Source organism: Mustela nigripes, chromosome 5, assembly GCF_022355385.1.
Source record: "Mustela nigripes isolate SB6536 chromosome 5, MUSNIG.SB6536, whole genome shotgun sequence".
NCBI lineage: Eukaryota > Metazoa > Chordata > Mammalia > Carnivora > Mustelidae > Mustela > Mustela nigripes.
This window is the reverse complement of record NC_081561.1, coordinates 90,711,624-90,730,124: the sequence shown is the minus strand read 5'-3', so window position 1 is coordinate 90,730,124 and position 18,501 is coordinate 90,711,624. Positions and strand designations below refer to the sequence as shown.

Below are 18,501 nucleotides of genomic sequence, written 5' to 3'. Positions count from 1 at the left end.
TGGGGAAGACACCAGCGCTGCCAGGTCAGCTGTCAGACCTTAGGGCCTCCTTGGCAGGGCTCAGGGGAACCGACCCGGCGAGTTGAGCAGCTTCCTCTGGGGACGTTGCATCGACCTTCATTTGATCTGGGCCTGGCAGCCTGGTTAGGGAGGACAAAAATTCTGGCTCGGGAAATCTTTCTCAAATGAAGCTATTTCCACCATGATTCCAGGCTTGCAGGGAGAAGCCTGTGCTGTTGCCAATTTAACGGCTGTCATTTTGGATAATATCAATCAGTAATTTTAAAAGCAGGTGGACACGTAAACACAGAGGATTGTAATGATAGATACTGAGGGAGTAAAAACGGGGCTATGCCTTATAACTAACGGAAGGGCCAGACCCATGAGGGAGAGAGAGAGAGGAGAGGGAGAGAGAGAGTTTCTCATTGATGAGCTATTTGATTCAAATAGAAATTGCCTCAGAAAACTGAAAGCAGACCATATCTTGTTCCAGTTTAGGTGGCACAGTCCTTTGCATTGTATCTTAATAGGATTAATAATAACATTTCCCACAGAGGGGGTCTCTTGTTTCCATTTTTGTAAAACCCATTTCCCCCCAAATATGTCTCTTCATCCACCATTATTTATTTCTTTAAATGAAGTTTTATAATGTCCCAAGGTTGGTTGATTCATGTGTTGTTTTCTCTAATGAGAACACATTACATTTTTGGCAGTCAGGCCTGAAAATGATTATTAGCTCTTTTTTTGCCGTAGATGGGGAATGCAGCCTGCAGGATCCCATGACCTAGTTAGGGGAGGACACCTGAAAAAGTTCAGAGTAGAAAGGGGAAGAGATTTCTAGAAGACAAGCTTCATGGTCTTTTTAGGGCCTGACTGCATTCTCTTTTGCAAGCCATTCATGAGCAAAAATTTAGGGTCCTTGTGGTAATACTGTTTTCTTGTTGGTAATGAGTGTGTGTGTGTGTGTGTGCGTGTGTGTATATTAGATTGGGGGAGATAGGTAAATCCATTGGTTCATCTGAATGCCAGGGCCTTACTTTCCACAGCTACCCCAATGCAGGTATTTTTAAACATTCAAGTCTAGATACTTTGAAATTGCAGAGTTTTGCCATAATCCATTCCTAAATCCCATCTGCCAGCAAGCACAGGGAAGTTTTGTAGGACAGGAACCTGGAAGGGAGGAAAACTGTGGTTAAACCATAGTTATGGCACTTAACATTAATAGGAAATGAATGAATATTCCATATATCATTTCTTATTGCTTACAATAAGATGAAGTTGGTAGTTCAAAAATGGAACTGAAACTCAGTAAGTTTGTTGACCCTACCCCCCCAATGCTAAAATGTATTATTTCTCTTTCACATGCTTCCCTTCTCTCCTGCAGCTTAAAGGTACTCCATCTCCCCGTAAATTTTTTCAGTTAAAAAAAAAAAAAGGTTAGAGATTGACTTTTTTTATGTTTATTGACTTTTGCAATCTTCTGGGTTTTATTTATTTTTTTTCCCCTGTTAAATCCACTGGGCAATATATTGAAAATATCGTAGGTTGACAGGAATTTTCTAAGGAGATTTAAAAAACAACTAAGGTATAACTCATTAATAATTTCATTCTGTTTCTGGATGTGTTTTCTTCCCATTGTCAGCCAGTGTGGGAGGAAAGGGAAGAATAATGTTGGAGCTGAGTGTGTGTGTGGGTATGTGCCATCTAAAAGTACTTTATAGACGAAAAAAGTGTTTATTTTTATAATAAAAGTAAAATTCAGCATTCCAAATAACAGAAGACTATTAATTCTGTTGTAGTGAAAAGGTACATTCTAGTGCTTTTAAACCTGTTAATCATTTGAGACATATGTTAATCAAAGGCATACATATGCACACACACACACACACACACACACACACACGGTAATTTTTGCTACCAGGCTTAAATTTAAAACATCATTAATAATACTGTTGCTATTGCCAGTGGAGAAAATTTTCATAAGACTCAGGTAAATCTACCCTTTTTTTAAAAAAAGATTTTATTTATTTATTTGACAGACAGAGATCATGAGTAGGCAGAGAGGCAGACAGAGAGAGAGGGGGAAAGCAGGCTCCCTGCCGAGCCAGAGAGCCCGATGTGATGCGGGACTCCATCCGAGGACCATGACCTGAGCTGAAGGCAGAGGTTTTAACCCACTGAGCCACCCAGGCGCCCGTAAATCTACCCATTTCTTTACTGCCCTAGAATAGCGCTATCATTCCCAAACTTACAAATTTTAAACAAAGTCAGAAGTTCCTGTCACCTGATTCAAGTGAATTCAAGTTAAAATTTCAAATGATAATATCTACACCCACAAAACAGGCACACTGCAGTCTTCGTTTTTGAGAACTCTCAGCGTGCCTTCCAGCATTACCTTTCCTGGGCTCCCGCACTCTTTCTGTCCACACCACCCCAAACCTGGAGCCTGATGGAGTATAGCCTATTCTGGGAAACCATTTGCCACGCAACTAGCCCGTGTACAACTCTTGCTGTTCTCATCATCTATCATGTCTAGAGTCACTACCACACATTTTAGCATTTGGCATTTAACTTGTTAAAATAGTTTTTATATGGTGGCTCAGGGCTTTGTTATTATGGTCTACTTTATTATTTCTTAGAACAGCTAGTGCAGTGTGAGACACCTGTGCACATGTTCTTAATTGGTTGATTGTTACTTCTGCTGTCTGTCTGGCTGTTAGTAAACCTGTGTTACTGCTCTTCTCAAAATGGGGACCTCAGACCAGCCGTCTGCCTCATCACGGAACTCTCCCAAATTAGACCCCATCCAGACCCATAGAATTAGAATCCACATTTCAACACACTTCTCTGGTGATTCATAAGCACGTTAAAGTTTCAAAAGCATTGTGGAGGAAGGTTTCTCTCCCTGGGAAGGGTAGAGACCCCAGGAATTTTCAAGCCTCCCTTTTGCCAGTGTTGTATTGTCATCATTTAGGTCCCTGGCTGTATTGGAGTGGAACTGCTCGCTCTTACTCCACCAGTGAGGTTGGAAATTAGTCTTTTCATAGAAACTGTTACCTTTAAAAGTGACCAGAAGGCCCTGGTTAAGTATCAGGACTATAGTTATGTCCTGATTCAAGACAGCTCTAGATGTAAATCATTAAAATCCCTTTAACTGGCTTCTTTTAGAATTCTCATACTGAGAAGCAAAAAGTATGATTTCCTTTTCCTTAGTTACCTTTTTTTTTTTTTCTTTTGCACTTGAAGTGCTACACCCACTCAGCTTGCTATTTTGAACTCTGGGAAAGAAAATCTGTGGGCATCTTGCAGTCTTTCAGGAAACAAGGCTCAGATTAAATATTTGCCACATTTTCTGTGTGTTTCTTTCTTCAGGAAGTTGGAGAGGCACGTCACTCATGCTTTCACTCAACTTGACACATAGTATGACGTTCAAAGTGAGGATGGAAAATAGCTTCTGTCCTTATTTGTCTATCTTCGTGCAGATATTCCTGGTCTTTCCCCTCTCGTTTCTTCCATCTGCCCTTACTTCCTTTTCACTAGGGTGTCTAGAATTCTTCAGGTACTCATACATTCTATAAAATACAAAATTCCTTGAGAGTCCCTAGGTCTGTTACATCAAGGAAGATAACACATGGACTCAATTAAATGTGCAGTGACATGTACAATATTCTCAGTCAAGTTTATGGTTTTTCTTTTTTAAGGTTTATTTATTTATTTGAGAGGAAGAGAGAGAAAGGGAGAAAGAGAGAGAGCCTGAGTGCAGGAGCGGGGGCAGAGCTGGAAAGCAGCAGAGGGAGAAGGAGGCTCCCCACTGTGCAGGGAGTCCTGATGCAGGGCTCCATCCAAGGACCCTAAGATCATGACCCAAGCTAAAAGGAAGATCCTCAACTGACTGAGCAATCCAGAAACCCCTAGTCAAGTTTATGTTTAAAAGATTATCATAATTTTAGGGGCACCTGGGTGGCTCAGTGGGTTAAAGCCTCTGCCTTTGGCTCAGGTCATGATCCCAGGGTCCTGGGATCGAGCCCCACATGGGGCTCTCTGCTCAGCAAGGAGCCTGCTTCCCCCTCTCTCTCTGCCTGTCTCTCTGCCTACTTGTGATCTCTGTCTCTCAAGTAGATAAATAAAATCTTTAAAAAAAAAGATTATCATAATTTTAAATTATTTGCATTTTTCTGTTGGTTTTGCTCAATCTTTGAACCTAGTCTTCAGATAGCAGACAGTGGTTGGGATGAAGAGCAAGGAAGATAAAGTGTTCTCCCAGCCATTCAGCTATGTTTTTAAATGAATTTGGGGCAGTGTCTTGTAAATATACTAAGAAAATAAAGTGGTTCTGTGGGATATTATTTTGTGATGGTTGTGTCATTTATATAGTTTAATTTCATCATTGTTGAGGCAATTAGGATGTTTTATTTAAGCTGGAACTTAACACTTTTCTATTTAATCACTGTTTGCCTGCATATAAAGGATTTTATTCAGGGGATCTTATGAGGAAGTAACACAATTCAGTTGTTGGACTTGAGAAATTAACTATTTCTAAGCAAGTGAAATGGAATTTGGGAAGGCACAGAACCAAGTTTTTTAGAATGCAAATATTTATTGAATATAAAAATGTAATAAATGTAGAGATGCAGGATAATACACTATTTTTTACATGGCAAAACAAAATATTGAAAGGATGCTTATATGTGATTCAACACAATTCTATTAAAACTTCTAATGGGATTTTTTGGGTATGGCTGAATGCGGAAGGCAAATATTACACTTAATCAGGTAATATAATCTGGGAAAAATGGGTAAGAAATTTGCAAGTATCTATGCACACATAAGGAAATATGAAGGAGTGTTTGGAGGGGGAAAAAAGAGAACAAGGTTATCAAATCTAGCCCTACGTAGATTTCAAACATACTATAAACCAGAGTAATAATTAAAACTGCCTAACACATGAACAGCAAGTTCCTACGATAATGCCAGTCCCATTACATTTACTCAGTCTGAACAAAGTTTACAGAAGCCTATAAATGGACCCATTATGATACAATAACACACATAAAATATAAAAGAGCAAGCTTAGTAAATGGTATGTGGATAACTTGGAACTTGTCAAATACGTTCCAGATATATTAAATGGTTAAAGATCTAAAGATTTTTCATCTTTACGTTTATTGAACGTATGGAACAATTTGTAGAGAAGTTAATGTATATATTGTACTAAAGTGCCATTTAAATGCATAAGAAAAAAAACAGGACTACAATGTAGTCAAATTATATGGGTAGAGATAATTTTCACATTAGAAAGGAAAGACAATGAAATTATTTTTAAATGGGAGAGTAATTATGGTCACCATTAGTATAAAAAGACAACCCAGAAGTGCCAGTTTACATTAAATAAACCACCAAAAGAATTTAATCACATGAAAGGGTGAGAAAGTTTTGTGAAAGTGGAATGCTCACATATTGTTGGTAGCTTCATACGTGATTTCAATCTCCTCACATCAATATGGCTAGAAATGTGAAGTCCATAAAAATACTCATACTCTGATTTACTAATCCCATTTCTGTTAATGTTTTTAAGGAAGAATAGTATCTCTACTATTAGTAGCTTCTCTAGCATTAAAAATAAATGAAAACAACTTAGATGTTCCCACACAGAGGAATGGTTGAGGAAATGACTACATATGCAAACTATGGAATATTATATGGCTAGTAAAAATGAGAACTGTGTGAATTACATGGAAATGTAGGATGTGTTTGTGACATATTAAATGAAAAAACGAGAATACATTGTTATATGTGTTATGAGAACATCTATGTGAACATATGCTTCCATGGGAAATAAATACATTTGTAAAAATTGCTAATAATTGTGTTTGGATGATGAGATTGAGGGTTTTTTTGGTTAAAAATGTCTTCAATGTTGTTATGTGTTTCTAAAGAAAAATAATACAGATGGCTAAGTAGGGCAGCTGTACTGACTCTGGCGGTTAAGGTACTGCTTTCCAAATGTTATTTTGGAGTCCTGCCAAAATATGCCAGGATGTTTTGGGTCTCTAACAGTCTGAAGTTATTCTGTTTCCTTATTCTCCTTGGCCAGTTTTTTACTAGATTTACAAAGAAGCAAGTTACTTGCAACCATGATAAAGAGGGTGGTGTGGAGCCTGTGGAATTTGCTGGTCTGTTGCTGCCTACTTTGCACTCAGTGCCTTCTCTATTTTCCTCCCATCACATATTAAGAAGCATCTTTAGCATCTTTGGTGCTCAGAGAAGCTCATTGATGTAAAAGAAAAATAGTGGAATAGTGGTTAGGAAATCTGCCTTCTAGTTGCATGACCTTGAGCAAATGACTGTGACCTTTTGCGTCTCAGTCTCGTCATCAATAGAAGGATGGTGTTTGAACACCAGGGCCCGGACAAAGGATTAGTCCAGGGATATAAAAACACCACAAGCCACAAGCACACTCCAGGGTGCCAAGTGCTACTCTAGTGTGCTCCTAAAAGGGCAAGTTTACTGTGTCGCTTTTGCAACAGTATGGACAGCTGAAGTGCTCTCAGGGAGTGGTCTGGTCCACTCAGAGGGCATGGTTATTGTATACTACATGGGGTAAACCATTCAGCTAGAGAAGGTCACTCAGGTTCAGCATTGTGGCTAAAATATAGACCAGTTGGTGACAAGCATGATCAAATATTAGCTAATGATAAATTGCTCCATTGTTTAGACTACATAACTGAAATACAAAGTTTCAGATGTTTTTAGATTTTCCGAGGAAGCTGAAATACTACTCACTGAGGTGTTTTTGTTTTTCCTTTTTCCTAATGTGTAGAGGCAATCAGTAAAAACAAAAACAAAAACAAAAACAAAAACAAAAACAAAAAAAACAAAAAAAATTAAAGGTAAGAAGGTTTAGATTCAACTGCTTTCATCAGGTTGTACAATTATTTTAGGCATTGCACTACTGTGTGGTATAGAAATCGTAGGGAACCTACTATCATATCATGGGTGTCATTGTTCATTTCTAAGGAAATGAACATTTCTAAAGAATGTTGTATTGTGGTTTGTACACATGAGGCATACCTGCTATGTAGGCAACAGATCTGTATCTTCTTTGCTAATTAGGAGCAATCATTTTACTGAATCATCCATACAGATGACTAATATATTTTGTACTTTCTGCTTTTGAGGTTTGATGTGAGGTGTCCATACCACCACTGAAAAATTCCTAAGTAATTTGAAATCACTGGCCACTCAGATAAGCGTAGTAAGATTGGAACGAAAACATACTTGCTATATTCTAGATGAAAGACCTTCTGAGATTCTGGCTTAATGACTGGCCCCACGCAAGTACTAAGTCCTTTTATGAGGCAAGAACTACATACTTTAAGAAAGCAGTGCTCTAAGAAATAAACAAGCATAGGAAGAGGGATGGTAGATCTAAACTTTTGTATAGGTCAGTTTCACATTATTCATTGACAAATCAGCAAGAAAAGGATTCTTAAGAATCTTCAAGCCAATCTGTGAGCCATTCCGACAGGAAGTGCCCTCACTTTTCCTCAGAAAGTGACCAACAGAAGGATATGTTGTGAAACCCTGTACTAGCGCAAAACCATCACAGCAGTAGTTCAGAGGCAGTATTATAAAGCTAAGTTCCAAACGTTATTTGAAAGGGCCTTTGCAACTTTTATCCAAGTCCTAGAAAAGTACATAAATATTTTCACAGCTCTAGATATCCAAGTGTGAAAAATGGATGTGTTGTACCGTTTTGAAACTCCTGTAGGTGCTTATATTTGTTGATCCAGAATAATTTAAAATAACCAAACCATTTGAACTTTTGTTTTGCTGTATTTATGGCAAGAACCCTAGACTAATAATTAAGATTATTTGTCTCTGTGAATGAAGAAGTCTTTGGAGACCATATCCACATGAGTTTTTTAGATAACTATTTCCTGAATAGCAGTCAAGCCTAGACTCTAGACATTAGATTGTCTTGGAAGTGAAAATGTATTTCCCATGACTACTGTGGATTTCTACTTAGTGTGTATAATTATTGCTGTTTGTCTTCTCCATTGTTAGGAATTTTTGTTTTTGTTTTTGTTTTGAGCATCTACCTTCTAATAGTGGATAGCAAATCATTTCAACGTTTTAAAAAATACTGAGGTTAGTTAAATTAATTTTTACTACTATGTGTGTTGGGATTAGAGTGGAGAGGCCATATGTGGCCATATGTGGCTAATTCCAAATTGCATGATAAAAATCATGTATTTCTGGCTTTGGGATAGGTTTTTGATTTTTCACTTGACTGTGGTTGGGTTTGATGTTCTGGGACTTTAAAACACACTAAATCCACCCCAGGAGACTTGATTTGGGAGTAGCTGGCCGCCAGCCAACTCTGTATCTTACTCTTCTGCTTGGCCCTCCAACCTCCGTTTATTTTAGGCTCTCATCAGATGAGATATAGCTTGCTTTCTCTCAAACTTTCTCTTGAAGCTGAGATAGTAATTTAATATTTGGGCTTTAGAAAAGGTATAAGGTGGTAGAAAACGTGGTAAAATGAATGGAATTAACTGATATTATTTATAAACCTAATCAAGCTGTTTATGGGTCTTTAGTAGAATAAATACTTTCTGTGGGAGACCAGGTATAACATTCTGAGGATGATTTTGAAATTCATTCCAGTGAATTCTTTCCAAGTGACTGATTATAGGTATTAGTTTATATTCCTCAACAGAGATTATATGGAACTAGAACTTCACTGCTTTAAGGAACTACAGCCTACACATTTGCATTGCATTGGTAAATTAATAAGAACCAATGAACTGAATTCTAAAGCAATCAGTTGCCTCTTTTTCTCACGTCTAATTTTACATATCCTAACTGTCATTATATAGTCCTTGCTTCTGTGTGCCAATCAGTACTGACAATAAACTTTTCTGCTCTCACATTGACTGTGTCATTTTATTGTTTTCTTTATGCTCGGACATTCATTTTGCCCCAAACTGGATTGGTTTAGTTAGCAGATGCTTTTGTTGTTTTATACTCTTAAGAAGCACAGTAACTTAGGAGAAGATTTAGTAAGAATCTTGATTTGATTTCTTTTTTCCTTTTTTTTTTTTTTAAGATTTTATTTATTTATTTGTGCGAGAGAGCGAAAGAGTGAGCACAGGCAGACAGAATGGCAGGCAGGGGCAGAGGGAGAAGCAGGCTTCCCCACCAAGCAAGGAGCCTGATGTGAGACTCGATCCCAGGACGTTGGAATCATGACCTGAGCCGAAGGCAGCTGCTTAACCAACTTGAGCCACCCAGGCATCCCTTGATTTGATTTCTGTGTTATTAATGTATTGATGCCATGATGCTGCTCTGGTTTAAACACTGTTTTTGTTTTCCTTTCCTCATTAGGTGGAGTCTTTGAATTTTTAAAAAGACAATGGTAATGAGATCCACTTGAAAAATTAAGTGAACTGATTTGGTTGGAACACTCTTTTACCAATTCATTAACAGTCAACTGCTGGGTAAGTTGAGTCAAGTGCTTTTTATATGGTTTGATTTCAAAATTATTGGAAATATCTTTTAAGCAAAATATTAAGCTTTATGTGAAATTTTGGCAGTGATGATTTGAGGCTCTTACTACCTGTGAAAGATGTTTGGAATGCTATCTAAATGAACATGTTTGTAAGTGTTTACAATATTTCTGGGAATGTACCAATTAGAAAGATGAGAATATTAGAAAATGTTGTCATTTGTAATTTGGGACCAGATACTTATATTTACTATTTTAGTACTTATTTGCTTGTTGAAATCTTGGAATAATGTAAAAATATCAGATTTTACCATTAGTGAGATATTTATGTATAATTGTACTGTATTGTATCAGAGGCAAATCTAAAATCTAATGATTTTAGATAAATCTAAAATCTAATGATTTTGAGTAAATTAGTATCTCTCTTTATTTAGGCCATTCTCATTTTACATAAAGCTTGGTTCATGTGATAAGAATAGAAACCTTTAAGTCTTGCTCAATTCAACTTCCTTGTGGCACTGTGTTTTGTGGAAAGCTCTCGAGGTAGAGAACTCCTAACCAAGATGAGTTAAGGCTTTTAGTAAATTACTGGTGCTGCCAAGACTGAATTTAGTGGGAACAGGACTTTGGCTACTGCTAAAATGTCAGTATAGTAAAGCCTGCTCTGTCAAACAGATTTTTGGCATCAGAACTCTAAATGATACTGATTTTAAGGTTTGGTAATTCTTCTTCATCTTCTTTTTTTTTTTTTTTTTTTTTAAATCCAGGCAAACTCATGCTTTAATTAACCCTTTACACAGTAACAGAAAATTTGGAAAAATATTTATTTTTCTAGTCCAGTCACAAGATTTCAGTTTCTGAAATTCTAAATTTTATGCACAATTCTAAATTGTACAGCTTGTTATTTAATTTTCCTTTGAATGAACTGAAGCTATTTAAAAACCTGATGGATGATAATTAATAAGAGGAGAAAGTGGCTAATCATTTGGGGAGCAGACTTTTAAACCAAACTAATAGTATCTGCTTCACCTATCAACATCTTAAGATGTGATGAGGTCAGGTGGTTTTTCAGAGATATGGTTGCATAATTCATATGATGCCAACAACTGCTTTAGGTTTGTCTGAAATGATCTCCCTTGAGACAACTGCCCTAGAACTTGATTTGTTAGTGTGGCTTTTGAGTATTCCGTGAGTGCAGAAATAAATACCAAGCTTGGAAACCCCAGGACATCTTTTCGTTTTGTCTGTAAGGCTCATGGCCCAAGATTCATTTGTGACCAGTAATTTACATTGTTACGGGCATATGGTGCCATTCAGAAAAAGAAATAAAATTAGATAATTAAAGGGATATAAAGCAGTTAGATAAAAAAAAAAAAAAACCCTTCAGGAAGAGAAACATTAAAAGACAGTTTCTATAGCAAAACTTTAATTCTTCAATAGCTGGAGTAGATGTTAGAAAATGATAATGAATACTGAGCACCACTAACCTAAATGTTTTTGTCTACCTCACTTAATTCTCCATGTACTCACAAGTTTGGCTTTTACAGTTATTCTCAAAGTACTCCATTGTGTTATAGTTAAATTTTGGCTGATGGAACCTAACTTAAGGGATTTTTTTTTCAAGATTTTATTTATTTATTTGACAGAGATCACAAGTAGGCAGAGAGGTAGGTAGAGAGAGAGGGGGAAGCAGGCTCCCCACCGAGCAGAGAGCCCGATGCGGGGCTTGATCCCAGAACCCTGGGATCATGACCTGAGCTGACCTGAGGCTTTAACCCACTGAGCCACCCAGGCGCCCCTTAAGGGATGTTTAGGACACTGTGCAAGTTATGCTCTCTGAGTGCTGCCTGAGAATACACCTGGCCAGGACATTGAGTACAGCTGGCTTTTCTTGTTTATTACATGTGTGTTCTGGGAATCTTTGCTCCAAAGTCAGCATACTGGGAGTCACTGTGTTTTAAAATAATAGTTTTTTGGGGGGGAGATAAAGTAAATTCATAAGATTATGTGAGGATTAAACTCCTGGCAGGTGGTAGGAGCTCAACAACTATTAGTGTTTATGAGGATGGTTAGTAGTGGTAATGGTAGTTAGTAGTGGTAATGTTAGTGTGTCATTATTTAAGCATAACAGTACTTAGCACTTTATTAATCATGTGACTGATTCTTTAGCCTGTCACTGGTGACAGAACTCATTGAGATGGGTACATTTTCTCAATTAAACCAAATGCTTTGGTTAGGAAACACTTCATATGAAATTAGTATGGTTTTTTATGATGTCTGTGTTGTGTATAATCACCAGTCTCTCCCTGACTTTGTCTGTGAACCTGGCTTTGCCCATTAGTCCAAGTGAGGATATTTTCTTCAAATAATACATTTTAGAAATTTGCCTGATTTCCCCTCGCCACATTGGTAGTAAATAGAAGGCAGTTTCCAAGAAAGGAAAACCCTCACCATTAGGATGATCTTTCTCTTATATCACTTTTTATAACATATAGTAAAAAAAAATTTATCTTTCTATCAACAATATTGCTCCTCATTTGTTGCCATTTTCTTTCGGGTAGCCAGTGCTCTTGATTTGTCTTGAAATTATTCATTTTAAGGTAGGTGAACTTTGGACCATTAGGTGGACTATGGACCTTTAACAATGTGTTCAAAATTATATTCTTTCATTGCATCAGTTGCAATTATTTAAGAATTATGTAAATGGTGGGGAGCTTGGGTGGCTCAGTCCGTTAAACATCTGCCTTTGTTCAGGTCATGATCTCAGGGTTCTGGGATCAAGCCCTGCGTTGGGTTCCCTGCTCATCAGGGAGCCTGCTTCTGCCTCTCCTTTTGCCCTCCCCTCTGCTTGTGCATTCTCTCTCTCTCTCTCTGAAATAAACAGATGAAATCTTAAAAAAATAAAAAAGAACTGTGTAAGTGGTATTTCTTCTTTAAGCTGAGGAAAGGTAAGAAGGATGGTGAAAATGCTTAACATGTTCTGTGAGTTGGGCTCTGTGCTACAGGTACTTAAACTTTTTAAAGTTAAAAGTAAGTGGGGCACCTGGGTAGCTCAGTGGGTTAAGCCTCTGCCTTTGGCTCAGGTCATGATCTTAGGCTCCTGGGATCTAGCCCCACATCGGGTTCTCTGCTCATCAGAGAGCCTGCTTCCCCTTCTCTCTCTCCCTGCCTACTGTGATCTCTCTCTCTCTCTCTCTGTCAAATAAATCAATAAAATCTTTAAAGTAAAAAGTAAGAGTCCCATATTCACTTGAGAAAATTGGGTTTCAGAGCAGTTAATTACTTAGCTGAGAATTACATAGTCATTATAGTTAGTAATTTTTGGAGCCAGAAGTTATTGAAATCCAAATTTAATTTATAAATAATAAAATAGAATACTCAAATAAATTAAATAAATAATTCAAATATATATGTCATTAGTTACACAAATCGGGAAAATAAAACTGAGGAAACTTTTAATCCATTCTATTTGGACACGTTTTAGCGGATTTTGTAAAGATTTGGTAATGTTGCAAATTAGATTTACTCTCTGCTCTCTATGGGTTTGATATAATTTTTCTAGCTATAACATAGAATTCAGAGTAGACCTTATGAGCTTCAATGTGTTGTGGCCTTCAAAATGTTTCCTTTCATGTGGGGTCATTTTTATAGTTTTTGCATGCATGCAGCTCTTCTGTTTGGGTCCTTTATGTTTTTACACAACTGGAGAAGGTGTCAGTATTTATGAATGAGTATTACTGTAATGATAGGAAACCTAGAACCAGTCTCTATCAGGGCTGCTGTTTCTTCTGCCATTATAGTCTGTGTGAATGGAGCCCATTACTGTTAGCTTCTTGGGCCACATGGGTTCATTTTTCCCAAATTATTTCTTTCGCTCTTGACACATACCTGATACCTCCTGCTTTGTTCATGCATTTCTCTTGGCTATGCCTTCATTCATTCCCACATTCGGTTCCTGACACCTTCATGTATTCATCATTCAGTCAACAAGCGTTAATTAAATCAGCAGCATGAACAAAGCACATTTGGTCCATGAGCGTTTTTTTAGTTGTCAGAAAACTGACTGAAGTTTGCTTTTATATCATCTCATAATATTCCTTTCTGCCGGGACGCCTGGTGGCTCAGTTGGTTAAGCAGCTACCTTCGGCTCGGGTCATGATCCCAGTGTCCTGGGATGGAGTCCCACATCGGGTTCCTTGCTCCGCAGGGAGCCTGCCTCTCCCTCTGACTCTGCTTGCCACTCTGCCTATGCTTGCTCTCTCTCTCTCTCTGACAAATAAATAAATAAAATATTTAAAAAAAAATATTCCTTTCTGCCTATCCTTCTTTCCTCCTGACTTTAGCATGCACTGAAGGGTGGTTGTGAGGGATAAACCTCTCATCTTTTATTCTCCACATACAACCTACGCAACAGGACTTAGTGTAATTATATTCCTTGTTTCCCTGATGACGTGAATTACCATTTGTGTAATGCTATACAGTTTACAAATGGCTTCCATGTTATGTTATCTCACTTTAGGCAATAACTATTATGTACATAGCACTCACATTTTATTTTGTGTATGAGGAAAAGGAGGCTCAGGGGGTTACAAGTGAGTGATTTGCTCAAAGTCGCAGCACTACTGAGTGGTAGAGGCAGATTTGAACTCTGGTTCCTGCCACTTCAGATAGGGTATCCCTAGCTGCCAGGTCACCGGTCTGGCTGACTCCCAGTATTCAATCATTGGAGCTTTGTTGATGCAGTCACTATATTCTGTTCAGTATGAATCAAATAAGGAAATAGACGCTATATGGAAGTTTGGGAGAAAAATCAGGTCTGATAGGGAATATTGGAGGCAGTGTACCTTTACTTTCCTTGGTGGTACAACTGTTTAGTTCACCCAGACACTCTCCCAGCTTTGAGAATCTCACAGACTCCAGGCAGCATCCCTATAGATGAAGAATAGCCTTTGAGATTCTGATTCTCTTGGGTAGTTTTCGTAATAAATTGCTGAAGTGGATATTGGCCAAAAGAACCCACTTAGAGATCTTTATTTATGAACCTGATCTCACATTGACTTCTCATCCATGAATTGTCTAAAGACAAATTAACTTTGAGTTTTCAACCTCATCTATTATTTGCGTTATTATTTTTTCGTTAATTGTACTTTACTGATTTGAGAAACTGGTTAGCTATTTTTTTTAGTATGATTCATCTTCATGTTTTACCGTTTCCCTCTGAATCCCCTTAACAATTTTTACTTCTCTAATGTTACTTTTTGTATGGATTTTTGTGCTTTATATTAAAGTGATTTGTGTGAAATTTTTCTCTCACATGCTACCCTATAAGCTGCTTGAGGTCTTGTGTCTATTTTGTGGGTGTCCTCTTCAGCCTTGAAAATGGTGATTGAAAAAAATAGTAGATATTCAATAAATATTTGTTTAATTCAATAAAAATATTTGGCTATGAGTTTTCTTTTTAAAGTTCATTTTGGGGACTGCAAATTTATACCTGGGTGCATATTGAATTTTAATCATATTAGTGAGATGAGTCAGCATGTCTGCTACTTATTAAATACCCAGAGCAGAGCAGTAAGAATAAATTTTGTGTTTTTCTAATGATCTTTTTGAATGCAAAGAAATCTCTATATAGAGTAACAACAGTATTCTCCCCCACAAATAAAACAAAAACCCCTTTATTCCCCTGACAAGGACATTTTATTGTCCTTGTCTTGGCCATGGGAACAAAAACAATTGACCTCTGAAAAGATGTAATGAGATAAAATAAAACATGGCCTCTGAAGTGAAGGCTTCCTAGGAGAGGGTGGGGTGCAGGGGTAGTGGTGAGGTAGGGGGGATAGTGGTGAAGGAGGGTGCAGGGGGGTAGTGGTGAGGGTGGGTTGGAGGTAGTGGTGAGGGTGGGGTGCAGGGGTAGTGGTGAGGGTGTCAGGGGGTAGTAATGAGTGTGGGCGCAGGGGATAGTGGTGAGGGCAGTTTGGGGGTAGTGGTGAGGGTGGAGTACAGGGGTAGTGAGGGTGGGTTGGGGGTAGTGGTCAGGGTGGGGTGCAGGGGTAGTGGTGAGGGTGGGTTGGGGGTAGTGGTGAGGGTCGATGCAGGGGTAGTGGTGAGGGTAAGGTGGGGTGTGTAGGTGCAGGAGTCCCTAAAAGCACAGAAGGCACTTAAGAGGCACTTACACGAGTTTGCACAAGAGCTGTCAGTTGATGGGGTGCCTTTTACCTCTCCTCCCACGCTTCCATCACAGACAGAGGTACTTTTAGAAAACTTCAGTGAACCCTTGAACGGAGGGTTCAGGAGATTCTTTCTGACTTCATTGCTCCAATCTCTTCCTCAATTTCCCACTTGTCAGGTATGCATGCATTATGGTACCCTTGTGGCTACTTTCTGCTCCAATTGTTTTCCTTAAGACTCTTCTGATACTTGCACAGGTCACGGCCTCTGTTCATTATTCCTAGATTCCATATACCGGAGGATACTGTACTTAAACCTGTCTTTTGGGAATTTGCCAGTTGGACCCAGAGTACCTTCTAGTCTGGTTTTGTGCAGTGGGATCTCAGGCAGGTGTGGAGGGCCGAAACTGGAGGAGCAGCAATAAGGATTGACGGGACACAGATAATGTAAGGGAGGGGATGCAGGAAGTCAGCGTAGGGCTGCCTGATTGGGTGTAGGTGGTTGTGTGGGTATGTGTGTGTGTGTGTGTGTGTACATGTGCATTTGTATCTGTGCAATATGGGGGTAGGGGAGCAGAAGGAAGCTGTCAATGAGGACACGAGGCTTTGAGCCTGGGAGTTTGAATGTTACTTTTAATAGGAAAAGAGAAGTAAAGAGAGAAACTGGTTTCAGTCATAGGGTGATGAACTCGATTGTAAACTAGTTGAATTTGAGATAAAAGTAGATAAAAAGCCTATATTATACTACATGGCTTTTCTTTCTCCATGAGGGTTGATAGTTGGAAACAGGAATTCACTGGAACACCTGAGTCTTCTTCCTCTTGTTGCTGTCCTTAAATATTTCCCAAGAGCTTAGGATAGTTTTAGGTTTTCTCAACCTTACTCCTGCCAAAATCCCCCACAAATTCACCTCCTCAGGAACATGTGTACTTGTCAGAGTACTCACAGCAGCCAGAAGTGTGCCTTTCAGCATCCAAAAATAAAAATGGGAAAAATAGCTATCTTTTCCTTTTGAGGAGCATAATCATTGTCATCTCACGACTTGCTGAAATAGCACAGCAAAGGAACATTTTTTGGCAGGCTGGGAAATCTAGGGAATGCGCAAACACATGAACTGCTCTTTTGCTATGATTTATTCAGTTGGAGCAGTCCGCATCAGGGAAGCAATGGGATTTTTACTTCAGCATTAAAATTTTTAAAAAATGTATTAGCTGTTTGAATCTAAAGTTATTCTCTCAATTGGTGGTGTTTCTAACAACAAAATCTTTAGGTTCTTAAATTTAATGGTGGCAGTGAGTTGGCGGGTTCCATTGTAGTCCACCCCCATTCCCATCCACTGAGTTTTTGAATTTCAGAAGAGATGCTGTTGATTAAATCAGTTTAAGAGCATATAATGATCCTGTAATTATCATTTGTCATTACCTTGTGTACTAATGATTAAAGCAAACATTTAATAACTATAGGGCAGTAAATATATTTTAGATCTTGAGCCATAAAAAGATTTCCATTAACAGAATGTTTTGTGCACAAATAAATTATTCATTGACTGTAGCAGAGCTTAATTCTGTCATCAGCCTTAAGTGGAAATTTTGAGAACACCAATCATCACAGATGCCAGCACTAACTTGGCTTTGGCCCCCATCCTTCTTACATGGAACCTGAGCTTTTTTGGCTATTTGTAAAAGCTTCAGTTTAGGTTAAATTCAATGAATATTTATGACATTTCTGCCATATGCAATTTAGTGTTCTGGTGGTTAGAGGAATAAAACGAGGAGGAAGTCTGCATTTTAGCCTTTCCTTTGCTTATCAAATCTAAAAGAGAGATGAGACTGTTTTTACCTGACTTGGATAAAAGAAAGCTTAACTAGCATCCCCAGAGATGTGTAAGTAAAACATGTTGCCCATTCAGAGGAGGAAATCATACACACTTTCTTGAGGGCTTAGGGATCAGGAAGTCTTTCCTGAGGAAGGCTTCATGATGGGTAATGTTTTGACAGGTGGAGAGAATTATATCCACATAGGCAAAGAAACAGGTGGATGGTATGGGTGTCCTCATGAAGTGGAAACTAACATGCTGTGTTCGCTGAGTGAGGAGGAGACATGGAAGAAACAGAAAGAATGATGTCAAGAGATCCGGCGTGTAGAGGGCCTTCAGTGTGCAGTTAGCAGATTCGTCCGGTAGACATCAGAGAACCTTTACCCATTTTTGAGTCGAGGAGTAACATGGTTGGATTACATTTTGGCAATATACCTTACTTCACTTTATAAGTAAGGGGTAGAAGACTTGGAGGTAGAGAAGTTAGGAGCTATTGGGATAGTCTCCATGAGAGGTTATTGGGTTCTAAACTGGGCTGGATGAAATAGGAATACACAGGTGGGGACAGAGGGGATTAAATTATCTGCAGGTTTTGGCTTGTGATGGGCAATGAAGGGGTGGGAAACAAGAAGTTAAAGATTCTGTTCCGTTCAACAACTTCAGTAGACTCTTGAATCCCACTAATATTTATGGAAATCCAGGCATGTGCAAAACATTGTGCTAGAGGTGTGTACTGACGAAACAAGTGTGGTCTTTTTCCCATGTAGCTGAGAACTTAGGTGTGCTTATAAAATACGTCTTCAGTTAACTAAAATCCAAAGGAGATAATGATCATTGTCATAGCAGGAGTAGAAGAAAGGGCTATGAGAACTCAAAGGAGAGAGGTATTAATTTTGACACGGGAAAAATGAGAAGCATACAGGGGAGAAGATGCTTCATCTGGGCCTGGAAAATCAGATAGAGGATAGATTCCAAGGTATTTTAGCTATCAGAATTGTAGCTGGACA

The 18,501-nt window shown here is 38.4% G+C and overlaps 1 protein-coding gene across 5 annotated transcripts in view; it reads left to right on the top strand.

Moving 5' to 3' along the window:
* HIVEP2 (HIVEP zinc finger 2) overlaps positions 1–18,501 on the top strand; it is a 196,225-nt gene that overhangs the window by 101,867 nt on the left and 75,857 nt on the right. For all 5 annotated transcript variants that reach the window (XM_059400848.1, XM_059400850.1, XM_059400846.1 and 2 more), the window contains exon 2: positions 9,391–9,503. The gene's annotated coding sequence lies outside the window, so the exon portion shown is untranslated. The remainder of the gene's footprint in view (positions 1–9,390; positions 9,504–18,501) is intronic.